This window comes from Talpa occidentalis, unplaced genomic scaffold (genome assembly GCF_014898055.3).
Source record: "Talpa occidentalis isolate TD23 unplaced genomic scaffold, MPIMG_talOcc4v2.1 talOcc4.12, whole genome shotgun sequence".
In the NCBI taxonomy this organism is placed as follows: domain Eukaryota; kingdom Metazoa; phylum Chordata; class Mammalia; order Eulipotyphla; family Talpidae; genus Talpa; species Talpa occidentalis.
Genome location: NW_023601212.1, coordinates 45061033 through 45074424, shown reverse-complemented (window position 1 = coordinate 45074424; position 13392 = coordinate 45061033). Strand labels below are relative to the sequence as shown.

The 13392-nt window shown below is 42.9% G+C and overlaps 1 pseudogene; it reads left to right on the top strand.

Moving 5' to 3' along the window:
• Positions 1–13178, top strand: part of LOC119242224 (adhesion G protein-coupled receptor E2-like) — an 81939-nt pseudogene extending 68761 nt beyond the window's left edge.
• Positions 13179–13392: the final 214 nt, after the last annotated feature.

Genomic DNA, 13392 nt, shown 5'->3' with positions numbered 1-13392 from the left:
TTGCGGGATAGAGAATTCTTGGTTGGCATCTGTTTTCTTGGAGTCTGTTGACTATGTCCCTCCACTCTCTCCTTGCCCGTAGTGTTTCTTCGGAGAAGTCTGATGTCAGCCTGATTGGCTTTCCTTTGAATGTTATCTGTTTCTTCCCTCTTGTCAGCTTCATTATTTTTTCCTTGTCCTGGATTCTTGGGAGCTTTACTATTACGTGTCTTGCTGTATTTTTCCTTTCGTCGTGGAAGTTTGGTGTTCTTCTTGCATCTTGTATATCAATTTTCAGCTCCTTCTTCACATTTGGGAAGTTCTCTTCAATTATCTCTTTGAATATTTTCTCTGTTCCTACATCTCTCTCCTCTCCTTCTGGTATTCCTATAACTCTTATATTTCCTTTCCTCATGGAGTCAGATAGTTCCCGAAGTCTTTCTTCGTTCTTTTTCTTTCGTACTTCTCTTTCCTTTTCTGTTTTGGTTCTTTTTATTTGTGTGTCTTCAAGAGTACTTATTCGTTCTTCCATTTCATCTATTCTGCTTTCATTGCTTTTCCCAGAATTCTTTAGTTCTTCCATTAATTCTTTGATCTCCTGCATTTCTTTTACTTCCCTCTTTAGGGACTCAATTTCATTCTTCTGAACATTGTTTTCCCTCTTTAGGGACTCAATTGCATTCTTCTGATCGTTGATTATTTTTCCCTTATCATTGTTTTCCTTTATGACTTCTGTCAGTTTTTTAATCACAGCAATTTTAAATTCTCTTTCTGGAAGGCTCAGAAGTTCTTCCAAGTTACTGTCGTTGCAATCTGGGGGCTGGTTTTCTTTTTGTGGTCTGCTTTTTCCCTGGGGAGTTGCTAGGTTGCATGTGGTTCTTCTCCTCCCTACTGTCTGTTTTCTAATTTGCCGTATGCGTTGGGAAACTGTGTAGTTGGGACTGGCCGGCATCTTGGGTGAGCTTCTCTGCTCTCCTCTGGTTCCTCCAGGAGTCATCTGTCAGTTTCAAGCAGTCTTTACTGGAGAAAGGTCCCTGTTCTATAATTCCGATGTGGGGACACACTCCCCTGTGCGCCTGGTCTGCCCCGGCGGTGGTTTCCTGCTCCCCCTCTGGGCTTGGACTGCAGGCCAGAGGGGGTCTGGCTTGGGCGAACTTCCCCCGCTCACCTCTGGCTCCTGAGGAAGCCTTCTGCAGGTAGTCTTTACTGAAGAAATGTCCCTGTTCTAAGATGGTGATGTGGGACACACTCCCTGGGCGTCCGGTCTCAGGCACACTCTTCTGCGCGCCTGGTCTGCCCTGGCTGTGGGTGCTCGCTCCCCCTGTGGGCTCAGACTACTGGTCGGAAGGGGCCCGGCGTGGGCTAACTCCCCAGCTGGCCGCTGGCTCCTCTAGGCGCCTCTGCTGGCTTCAAGTCGCTAGGTGGCGCACGAGATCTCTCCTGGAGCCCTTGGGAAGCTGATTTTCCACCCAGTGGGACAGGGAATAGAGCGGGAATGGTAGGGTAAACCTCAACGGCTTTGGGGTGCTGTGTCTGCCTTGTGCCCCACCGTCGTGGGGAACCCACGCCCCTAATTTCGTGTCCTGGGTGTCAGTTCCAAAGCCCTCAGTTCCAGCACTCAGGCTCTAGCCCAGTTCAGTGGCGCGGGAATGGCGCCTTTTGAATCCCGCTCCCGTGCCTGGGCGCCTGGTTCCTGCTCACTCAGTGAGGGCCTCCGCGCGTCTCCCCGAGGTCGCAGGCGCAGGGACCTGGGCAGCTGCGATCTGGATCCGCGTTTGCTTTTCAACTGCAGTGCTTTTCCACGCGCGATCCCGATTCCGATCCGCACTTGGTTTTCCAGCGCGCCGCTTTTCCGCGCAATCCTGACCGCGATCAGCGCCTGCTTTTCCAGCGCGCCCCTTTTCCGCGCAAGCTTACCGGGAGGCCCAGGGCTGTGTGCTGGTGCTGGCCTCCTCCTGGGCGGGGTCTCTCTTTAATGGCGCCCGGAGCTCACCTCCACGGCGTATCCTGCAGGGTTCTCCACAGCTCCTGTTCACGGGGTTTGGTGGCTGAAATAGTTCCTTTCCACTCCCATTCCCGCTTGCTGCGTCATTTCTTCTTGTTGGTTGTTTTAGTTTGTTGTTTCCCTCCTCTCTGCCGGTCGGAGAGTGCCGCCTCTGTGGGCGGGGGAGGGGCGCAGGGTTCTGCGCTTTCCTCCCTTCTGGTCCTCTTTTATGGCAACTTTCTTCTTCGGGCAGTTTGCTGGCGTCACCCGTTTATCTTCCGTGTCCCATTTCTCACTGGGACCTGCCGCTTTTCCTCCCTATTAACTTTTTTTAATGGGAGATCTTACTCGCAGCGTCTCCTCGCCGCCATGTTGCTCCGCCCCTCTCTCTCATGGTAGTTTTGATTTGCATTTCCCTGATTACAAGTGATGTTGAACATTTTTTCATATGCCTGTTGGCCATTTGCATTTCCTCTTCAGAGAAGTTTTTTTTTAGCTCTTCTGCCCATTTTTTGACTGGATTATTTTCTTTGTTGTTGTTGAGTCTCATCAGCTCTTTGCAGATTTTTGTGATCAGCCCTTTATCATTAGTGTTGTGTGCAAAAATTTTCTTCCAGTTGGTGGAGGTTCTCTTTGTTTATGTTATTGTCTCTTTTGCTGTGCAGAAGCTCTTTAATTTGATGTAGTCCCAGCTGTTTATCTTTGTCGATAAAGCATATTCTTAATGTGAAAGAACTTTAATAGGTTTAGTGTGCATTGAGAGAAAAGAAAGAATAATAGTTTCTCAATAAAGCACCCAGAGTCACATCCCTTTATGAGCAAATGTCCAGCCAAACAGCTGTCTCAGAAAGGGGCTGCTGAGACCTGAAAGCCTGCCACAGGTGTAAGGTACCTTCTGGCAGGGAACCACAGAAAGGGGCAGAAGACGCCAGGAAAGTCTGGGACAAAAGGAGTGAAATCAAAGTACAAATAAAGATAAAGTCTGCCATTATCAGTCTCTCCATATGGTGTCTCTCACCTATGTCTCTTTCAAGTGTCTCTACGTGCCTTGATTCCATGTCTCCCCATCCATGTTCCCCCAGTCTCTGGTACAGGGTCAAAGCTGAGAAGCAAGTGTGTCCTCCTTCACATGTCTCTCTGCTCCACATACCCCCTCCAAGTCCTCTCTAGCTTCCCCTCATTGCTCAGCTCCATCCTTCATTAGGTGGGGCAGGGAACCTGGAACTTCTTCTTTTTATGGAGATTACACAGTTACAATATCAGTATTCCCCAAAAGGTCAAGAGTTTTACTAATAGTATAAGTAAATTCAGTAAAGTGAAGCATACAAAATCAATCTCTAAAAATTGTTTGTGTTACTATATGACAATGAACTACCAGAAAGAGAAACTAAAAAAATTATTCTATTTACAACTGCATTGAAAAGTATCAAATACCTAGGAATAAATTTAACAAAGTTGAAAGATCAGTGATACAGGTATACAATGAGATCTATAAGGCATTGATGAAAGAAATTGAAGATGTAACAAATATATGGAAAGATATTGCATCCATTCCATCCTAATGAGTTAGCAGGATTAATGTTGTTAGTATGTCCATATTACTGAAGGCAATCTACAGACTAATATGGTCCCTATCAAAATCCCAGTGGCATTTTTTACAAAAACAGAAAGCAATTCTATAATTTGATGAAACCACAATATCCCCATCGAAGTCCCAGAGTTCACTATGTTACAAAGGTTTAGTGTTGGTGTGGAAAGGAAATAATCACTCTAGGTTCTTCTTGGCTGGAAAATAATCAAACAAGCATCAGAGAGATTGATAGGAGAAAAAACATGTGGAAGTTAATAATATCTTGTATAAACATCCCCCTGCCCCCTGTGTACAAAGAGACACCCAGCATGACTGAGTAACTCACCTACATGATTTTAGATACCACCTCAAATAGCTTAGCTAAGACAAAGGAGGTTGGGGCAAGAAAGAGGAAATTCGGTTAAGGACTGGGACAACAAAGCAAAGCATACTTACATTCAACCTTTCACTGAAAGGAGATAAAGAGAGTAGATCTTCCTGAGTAATGTCCTTAAAGAGAAAAATTTATAGATAAATAGCAAAAGCAACTTCCACCCAGTCTCAGGACCCCTTCCATGATGTACAGACATATTTTGGATGAAAGATCTGCCCCTGCCCAGTCCCACTATTGGAACTTCTCAAGAAGTTTCACAATTTAAAGTTGAGTTGCTTAATTATTTCATAGAACCAGTCTCAGTCCTGAAAATAGGTCATTCAATTAAACAGTCCTACAAGAGATAAGTCCTACCCTGAGATAGAGGTCTTAGTATTAAAATGAAGACAAAGTTCGAGTGAGTTTAGGATTCTTCTCAAAATACATGTGCCACCAAAGGGCACAGCAACAATTCCATTATGTCATCTCTAGACTGCTAAGACAATTGAATAAAATAAAGAAGTTACTAGGGAAAAAGAGTAAATAGTGACTGGAAGTAACTCATTAAGCTATGATTTATATGCAATATTGTTTTTGTTTCCAAAGACTATAGTGTTTGTTTCCAAGACTATATGCAAGGTGAAAGAAGCAAGCACATCCAAGAGGCCTCTGTCACAAGCAATAAGAAATACTTCTATGGAAATAAACAAACAAAAAAAGAGGTTAACTTTTGAAGCAAACCACAAATTCAGTTGGGAGTCCTGAGGGAAACCTGTCAAGAGAAGATTTCTAGATGTTGGGGGGTGTTGAGGCATCTTCAGATGGGGTGAGGGCAGACAGTGGTTTTCATGTTTGCAATTCCATATCATCAGGTATTTAGGAAAACAGTGATGGTCATATTTAGCACAGCTGTCTTGGTGATTGCTCTGAAGTTGACAGGATTTTCCATTTCCAGTTTCAGAACAAGACAGTTAATCAATCCAAGCCAAAAAGGCTGGGAGAAAATCTTGAAAGATTAGTTTGAAAAGTCATAGTCAAATATTAGAAAAAGTCAAGATGATACTGGGTAAAACTTTTGTCCAGGGACCCAAACTCTTATGGGGAAAAACCCATGTTGCCCATCCTAAGGGCCATGCCTAGCCATATGCATAAAAGCAAAGACTCAAAATCTAGTGTGCCAAAGATTTTAAATAGATTGATAAGAGGTTCCAAGGGAATAGAGAAGGGGATAAGAGGAGTAGGAGAGAGAAGGATTTCAAAATATGGACTCCCAACCAATCTCCCAAATCAACCTCCCCTTTGTGGGCACCTTCAGCCAAACAGGCAGGGCCCAAAGTGGAGTAGTCAAGGACCAAGGGCAGAGCTGCCGGGAGAATGAATCCAAGTCAACATCTTGGCAAGAAATGCAAGCAAGAGGTTGCACAGGGCTCTGTGGGCTGGGAGAGGAGGAGAGAACCAGAGTCCAAAATGTTCCACCCAAACTGAATGCACCACATAGTCAAGATGGCAACTATCTTAGTCTCTCAAGAGAGTGGGCTCGTGGACCCCACCAAAGGACGGAAGCTCGAAAAAGAGCCACAGGTAGCTGAAGGGGCACATGTGGGATCTGAGCAGAAGCAGGAATATTTCCCCCCCAAAAAAGGGGCAGCCGAGCTGAAGTGGGAGCAGCGGCAGGAGGTCCTGTAGAAGTGGAAGGTTCCCGCTGTCTTTTAAAGTCTACCAGGAGGCTCTGATCACCCCTCACTCCAGCTCAGGAGGTCAGGGAGCTAGCGGTGAGTCATGGCTCTCTTACCAGGATTCAGTTCAGTGTACAGATTAAATAAAAGGAAATAACCTCAAAATGACCAAGATATGCCACTGAAACACTTCTTTCTCCACCTTCACTCCAGTTCTACCAGATAATTATGTAATATTAATTTGTTTTCATGACGGGGGATTTGGTCTCTGCCAGTTGTGGTCTGCTGGGGCATCAGGTTTGGGGGGCCTTCTCCACAGGAGTTGTCCTGCCTGGTTCTGTTTGCCCTGTTACCACATTACTAGGAATTCGAGGTGGCCCCCTACTGCTCACATGGACTGCTGGCCAGGTTCCCATGTCAACTCCAGGGTTTCCCTTTCTTTTCAGCTTAGTTCAGCTGAGCAAAGTACAGAGTAAGTTTTAACTCTATTAAATGATACCCCTACAAGAAGAAAACCTGAAACTGCAGCAATTTCAGTTAGAATAATCCATATATTCAATAAATTCCATTATAAATGTAGCAGAAGCCCAATTTTCCAAAAGAAATTTGGGAAACTACTCAGGAAGTGTGTGCAGAATGGATATAAAAGGGTTACGGAAAGTTTGCGCAGAAAAGAGGCGCACTTGAAAAGCAAATGCAGATCGCGGCTGCCCTGGTACCCGCGCCTGCAACCCAGGCTTGCGGGGAGATGCGCGGGGGCCCTCACTGAGGTGAAAGTCCCTCACTGAGTAATCAGAAACCAGGCGCCCGGACATGGGAGCGGGGTACAAAAGGCGCCATTCCTGCGGCCACTGAACTGGGCTATAGCCCGCGTCCTGGACCTGAGGGCTTTGGAACTGAGACCCAGGGAATGAAATTTGGGGTGTGGGTCCTCCATGTCGGTGGGGCACAAGGCAGACACAGCACCCCAAAGCCGTTGAGGTTTTCCCTACCATTCCCACTCTGTTCCCTGTCCCACAGGGTGAAAAAAAACAGCTCCCCAAGAACAATAGGAGAGATCTCTGGCGCCACCTAGCTTGAAACCGGCAGGGGCTCCTGGAGGAGCCCGTGGCCAGCTGGGAAGTTAGCCCACCCCAGGCCCCTTCAGACCAGCAGTCTGAGCCCACAGGGGAAGCGGGCACCCACGGCCGGGGCAGTCCAGGCACGCAGAAGAGTGTGCCTGAAACCGGACGTGCAGGGAGTGCATCCCGCATCGCCATTTTAGAACAGGGACATTTCTTCAGTAAAGACTGCCAGAAGAAGGCTCCCTCAGGAGCCAGAGGTGAGTGGGGAAGCTCGCCCACGCCAGGCCCCTTCTGGCCTGCAGTACAAACCCATAGGGGGAGCGGGAGCCCACTGCTGAGGCAGACCAAGCGCACAGGGGAGTGTGTCCCCACATCGACATTTTAGAACAGGGACCTTTCTTCAGTAAAGACTGCTTGAAAATGACAGATGGCTCCTATAGGAGCCAGAGGGGAGCGGAGAAGCTCACCCAAGATGCCGGCCAGTCCCAGCAACACAGTGTCCCAATGCATACGACAAATTAGAAAACAGACAATAGGGAGTAGAAGAACCACACGCAACCTAAAAACTCCTCAGGAAAAAAAGCACACCACAAAAAGAAAACCAGCCCCTAGAATGCAACGACAGTAACTTGGAAGAACATCTGAGCCTTCCAGAAAGAGAATTTAAAATTGCCGTGATTAAAAAAGTGACAGAACTCATAAAGGAAAACAATGATCAGAAGAAGGAAATTGAGTCCCTAAAGAGGGAAGCAAAAAAAATGCAGGAGATCAAAGAATTAATGGAGGAACTAAAGAACTCTGGGAAAAGCAAGGAAAGTAGAATAGATGAAATGGAAGAACGAATAAGTACTCTTGAAGACACAGAAATAAAAAGAACCAAAACAGAAAAGGAAAGAGAAGTATGAAGGAAAAAGAATGAAGAAAGACTTCGGGAACTATCTGACTCCATGAGGAAAGGAAATATAAGAGTTATAGGAATCCCAGAAGGAGAGGAGAGAGATGCAGGAACAGAGAAAATATTCAAAGAGATAATTGAAGAGAACTTCCCAAATGTGAAGAAGGAGCTGAAAATTGATATACAAGAAGCAAGAAGAACACCAAACTTCCACGACGAAAGGAAAAATACAGCAAGACACATAATAGTAAAGCTCCCAAGAATCCAGGACAAAAAAAAATAATGAAGCTGACAAGAGGGAAGAAACAGATAACATTCAAAGGAAAACCAATCAGGCAGACATCAGACTTCTCTGAAGAAACACTACGGGCAAGGAGAGAGTGGAGGGACATAGTCAACAGACTCCAAGAAAACAGATGCCAGCCAAGAATACTCTATTCCGCAAAGCTCTCCTTCCTCTATGAAGAAAGAATAAGGACCTCCCCAGACAAACAGAAACTTTGGAATTTCATTATGACTAAACCCCCACTCCAAAAAATACTACAAGGAATCCTAAAGCCAGAACCTCAGAGGGATGAATAACCATTAAAAAAAAAAACACACTACTGGAAAACCACTGGACTAATGAGGAGATCAAAGAAGAAATTAAAAAAATTCTTTGAATTGAATGACAAGGAGGACACCAATATCCTAAATGTATGGGATGCAGCAAAAGCAGTAATAAGAGGAAAATATATAGAGGCTCACATCAAGAAATATATAGAAATATATAGAAAATATATAGAGGCTCACATCAAGATGCAATAGAGGCTCACATCAAGAAACAAGAAAGAACTCAATGAAACAACCTAATCTCGAAGCTCAAAGATCTAGAAGAAGAACAAAAAAAAAACCCTAAAACCAGTAGAAGAAAAGAAATAATAAAACCAAAGCAGAAATAAATGAAATTGAAACTAAAAAAACATTCCAAAAGATCAATGAAACCCGAGCTGCTTCTTTGAAAAAAATCAATAAAATAGACAAACCTCTAGCCAGGCTCACAAAGGAAAAAAGGGAGAAAGCACAAATAAACAGGATCATCAATAAAAGAGGAGAAATCACAACGGACACAGCAGAAATCAAAAGAATAATCAGTAACTACTATGAACAGTTATATGGAAACAAGTTCAACAATCCAGAGGAGATGGACAAATTCCTACAACTCTACAATCACCCAAAACTAGATAAAGAAGAAATTCGACACCTAAACAGACCAATTACATGTGGCGAAATTGAAATGGTAATCAAAAACCTCCCCAAAAACAAAAGCCCAGGACCTGATGGATTTACAAATGAATTCTATCAAACATTCAGAGACGAATTAGTGCCTATCCTTCACAAACTTTTCCAAAAAATTGAGAAGGAAGGGACAATACCAAACATGTTCTATGAAGCCAACATTACACTAATGCCAAAACCAAACAAGGACAACACAAAAAAGGGAAACTACAGGCCAATCTCCCTAATGAACACTGATGCAAAAATCCTCAATAAAATTTTAGCTATCAGAATCCAACAATGTATCCATAAGACAATTCACCAGGACCAAGTAGGATTCATTCCAGGGACACAAGGATGGTTCAACATCTGAAAATCAATCAACGTTATCCAACACATCAACAAAAAGAAATATAAAAAACGTATGATAATATCAATAGATGCTGAGAAAACTTTCGACAAAGTGCAACACCCATTCATGATAAAAGCCCTTGAAATTCTTGGGATACAAGGAACATACCTCAACATCATAAAGGCCATCTATGACAAGCCAACAGCCAGTATCATCCTCAATGGTGAAAAGCTGAAAGCAATTCCATTAAGATCTGGAACAAGACAAGGATGTCCACTCTCACCACTGCTTTTCAATATAATACTGGAAGTCTTATCCAGAGCAATAAGACAAGAGAAAGACATCCAAGGAATCCAAATAGGAAAAGAAGAAGTCAAACTATCACTATTTGCAGATGATAGGATAATATACATAGAGAACCCCAAAAACTCCACAGAAAAACTAATTCAACTCATCAATCAGTTCTGTAAAGTGGCAGGATACAAAATCAACACGCAAAAGTCAGTAGCCTTCCTATACACAAACAATAAATCTGAAGAAGAAGAAATTAAAAAAAACATCCCTTTCATTATCAAAAAAAAAAAATCAAATACTTGGGAATAAATCTAACAAAAGAGGTAAAGGCCGTATACAAAGAAAACTATAAAAGACTGCTAAAAGAAATAGAAGAAGACACAAAGAAATGGAAAGACATTTCCTGCTAATGGATTGGAAGAATAAACATTATTATAATGGCCATCCTACCGAAAGCAATGTACAGATTCAATGCTATTCCAATAAAAATATCAATGTCATTCTTCAAAGAAATAGAACAATTATTGATGAAATTCATATGGAATCACCAAAAACCCCGAATAGCCAAAGCTCTCCTGAAAAAAAAATAAGGGAATGGAGGTGTCACACTCCCAGATTTCAAACTATACTACAAAGCCATAATCATCAAAACTGCATGGTACTGGAACAAGAACAGAAATGCAGACCAATGGAGTCGAATAGAAGATCCAGAAATATACCCACAGATTTATGATCAACTAATCTTTGACAAAGGAGCAAAGAGTATGCATTGGAACAAAGAAAGTGTGTTCAATAACTGGTGCTGGGAAAACTGGGTCACTACATGCAAAAGAATGAAGCTTGACCACTACCTCACACCATACACAAAAATCAACTCAAAATGGATTAAAGAACTAGACATAAGACATGAAACCATAAAATACATAAAAGGAAATATAGGCGAAAAACTACATGATATGCACATCAAAGACATATTTACAGACACATTGCCCAAAGCAGTGATAGTGAAGGCAAAGATAAACAGCTGGGACTACATCAAATTAAAGAGCTCTGCACAGCGAAAGAGACAATAACAAAAACAAAGAGAAACCCCACCAACTGGGAGAACATTTTTGCACACAACACTAATGATAAAGGACTGATCACAAAAATCTACAACGAGCTGATGAGACTCAACAACAACAAAGAAAAGAATCCAGTCAAAAAATGGGCAGAAGAGCTAAAAAGTAACTTCTCTGAAGAAGAAATGCAAATGGCCAACAGGCATATGAAAAAATGTTCAACATCACTTATAATCAGGGAAATGCAAATCAAAACTACCATGAGATACCATCTTACCAGTGAGAATGGCACATATTAAAATAACTAGCAACAACAAATGTTGGCGAGGGTGTGGAGGAAAAGGAACTCTTCTGCACTGTTGGTGGGAGTGCAAACTAGTGCAACCACTATGGAGAGCTGTGTGGAGATTTCTGGACCTACTAAACATAGAGCTTCCATATGATCCAGCAATTCCACTCCTAGGTATTTACCCAAAGGACACAGAAACATCAATTCCAAAGAACACCTGCACCCGTATGTTTATAGCAGCACTGTTTACAATAGCTAAGCTTTGGAAACAGCCCAAATGCCCAAAAATAGATGACTGGATCAAGAAGATGTGGTACATATACACCATGGGAATATTACTCAGCATTCAATAAAGATAAACACATGCAATTTGCAGCAACATGGATGGCGCTGGAAGGGATCATGCTCAGCGAAATAAGCCAGAAAGAAAAAGAAAAATACCGGATGGTCTCACTCATAGCAGGAATCTAGAAAACTTAAATAAGGGACCAGGAAAATGAATAACTATAAGAAAGTGAAAATCAAAATCAACAAAATACTATGAACCAGAGACACTTTTTGGGGGGTGGGGGACGGGAGTGGAGGGATTGGGATCAGAATGGGGGGGGTTGCAATTGTATGGGGAATATAAAAATAAAATTTATTATTTAAAAATAAATAAATAAATAAATGTTCTTAAAGCTGTGACATTGCCAAATAAAAAAGCAAAAGAAAATATTAAAAAAAATTCCATCTGTAATACAAAGCCAGTCTAATTCCACAAAAGTCTCTCTTCATTTCAGTCATTTTCTATTGGCTTGCTGTATTTATTACAGATTCATGTGAATTCTTTGTATAGTAAGAAAATTAGTTTTTTTGTGATTATGGCAAGAATTCTCAAAATTTAGTGTGCATAAATAATGCATAAAGGGCTTATTAATTATTTTTCTGCGTTTTTTATGACCAATTTCAAACTACAGAAATGCTTCAAATTTAAAACAGTGCAAATGATGCCCAACTGCCATTTTCCAGATGCACCAGTTTTGAGCATTTTACAACCATTTCCTTTATATTCACACCACCTCTGTCTACTTCCCTGCCTCCATCTCACCACTTTTCCTTGGTTATGTTGAAATGGAACTGCTATTTTTTAATTCTTCTTATGGATTTAAGATTATATACAACAAGGAGAGTTGGAGTGGGGAGGGAGAGAACACAGTGCACTCTGTGGAGGACTGAAGGTGCTTCCATTTTGGGAGGTTACAGCGACTACCTGAGGGGGGAACATTCTGCACAGTCAAAACACTACCAAGGATTTAAAATGATGATACTTAAATAAAAGAAATAATTAAAAGATGGTTACTTGCTATAAGAGAGAAATTTGAATTTTAAGTTACCACCACCATGAAGCATAGTGGTTTTCCTCCTTTAGTCAAGAATCAAGTTCTAAATATGTAAGGATTAGAACCCACAAGGAACAGTGTTGCTGTGTTGAGGTGAGTGAAGTTGGGGTGGGGAATTGGATTTCGGACATGGAGTCTCCAGGAACAGACTCCATCACAGCCTCATGGAATAGAGGCGAGCATCAATTGAAAATGGAGCTTTGTGCCTGAAAATGAAAATAAAAATGGTGGGAGGGTCACTGCCACAGAGCAAGGGGGTGACTGTCATCTCTGCTGCATCCCAGGAGGAAGATCCTGTGCTGGTTGTGATCACCTACGTGGGACTGAGCCTCTCTCTCTCTGCCTCTTCCTGGCGGCCCTCACTTTCCTGCTGTGCAAACCCATCCAGAACACCAGCACCTCCCTCCACCTGCAGCTCTCACTTTGCCTCTTCTTTGCCAAACTGCTCTTCCTCACAACCATTGACAGAACTGAAATCAAGGTAATGACAGTGCCCAGAGGCTTCCCAGCCCTTTCCAGGGAATGCTGAATTCATGGAGCAATGGTGTAATGGGCATTTTAATAAGAGGGTCGTGGGCTCTGGGGAAGCTTGTTGGGGTGAATGGTCAATTTCACATTGACAAGTGCAAGTAGAAGACACCCCTATCTCTTGACAATCCTACATCGGACATCAGAGTTGTCTCCAGTGGCAGGGTGCAGGAGAGGTCATGCAGCCACATTGTACTGTGATGATCCCTTCTGGTGATACCCTTCTCTTCCCAGGTCTTGTGTGCCATCATCGCAGGTGCCTTACACTATCTCTACCTGGCCTCCTTCACCTGGATGCTGCTGGAGGGCCTGCACCTCTTCCTCACTGCACGCAATCTGATGATGGTCAACTACACTAGTGTCAACAGGTTCATCAAGAAAGTTATGTTCCCTGTGGGCTATGGAGTCCCAGCTGTGATTGTGGCCATTTCCGCAGCAGCCAGGCCTGACCTTTATGGAACACCTGCCCGGTAAATGCAAAATCCCACTGTCAATACTTTCTTCATATGATCATGGCCATCATGGAACCAATGTCGAATTTTTTAAAAAGATTTATTTATTTATTTATTTATGCATAGAAGAGCTAGGGTACTGGCCAGTGGTGTGGGCGGTGAGAGGATTCACCAGAGACAGAGTGGAGAACAGAACAGGCAGATTGAAATACATTGCTGAGGGGAGTAGCAGGCGA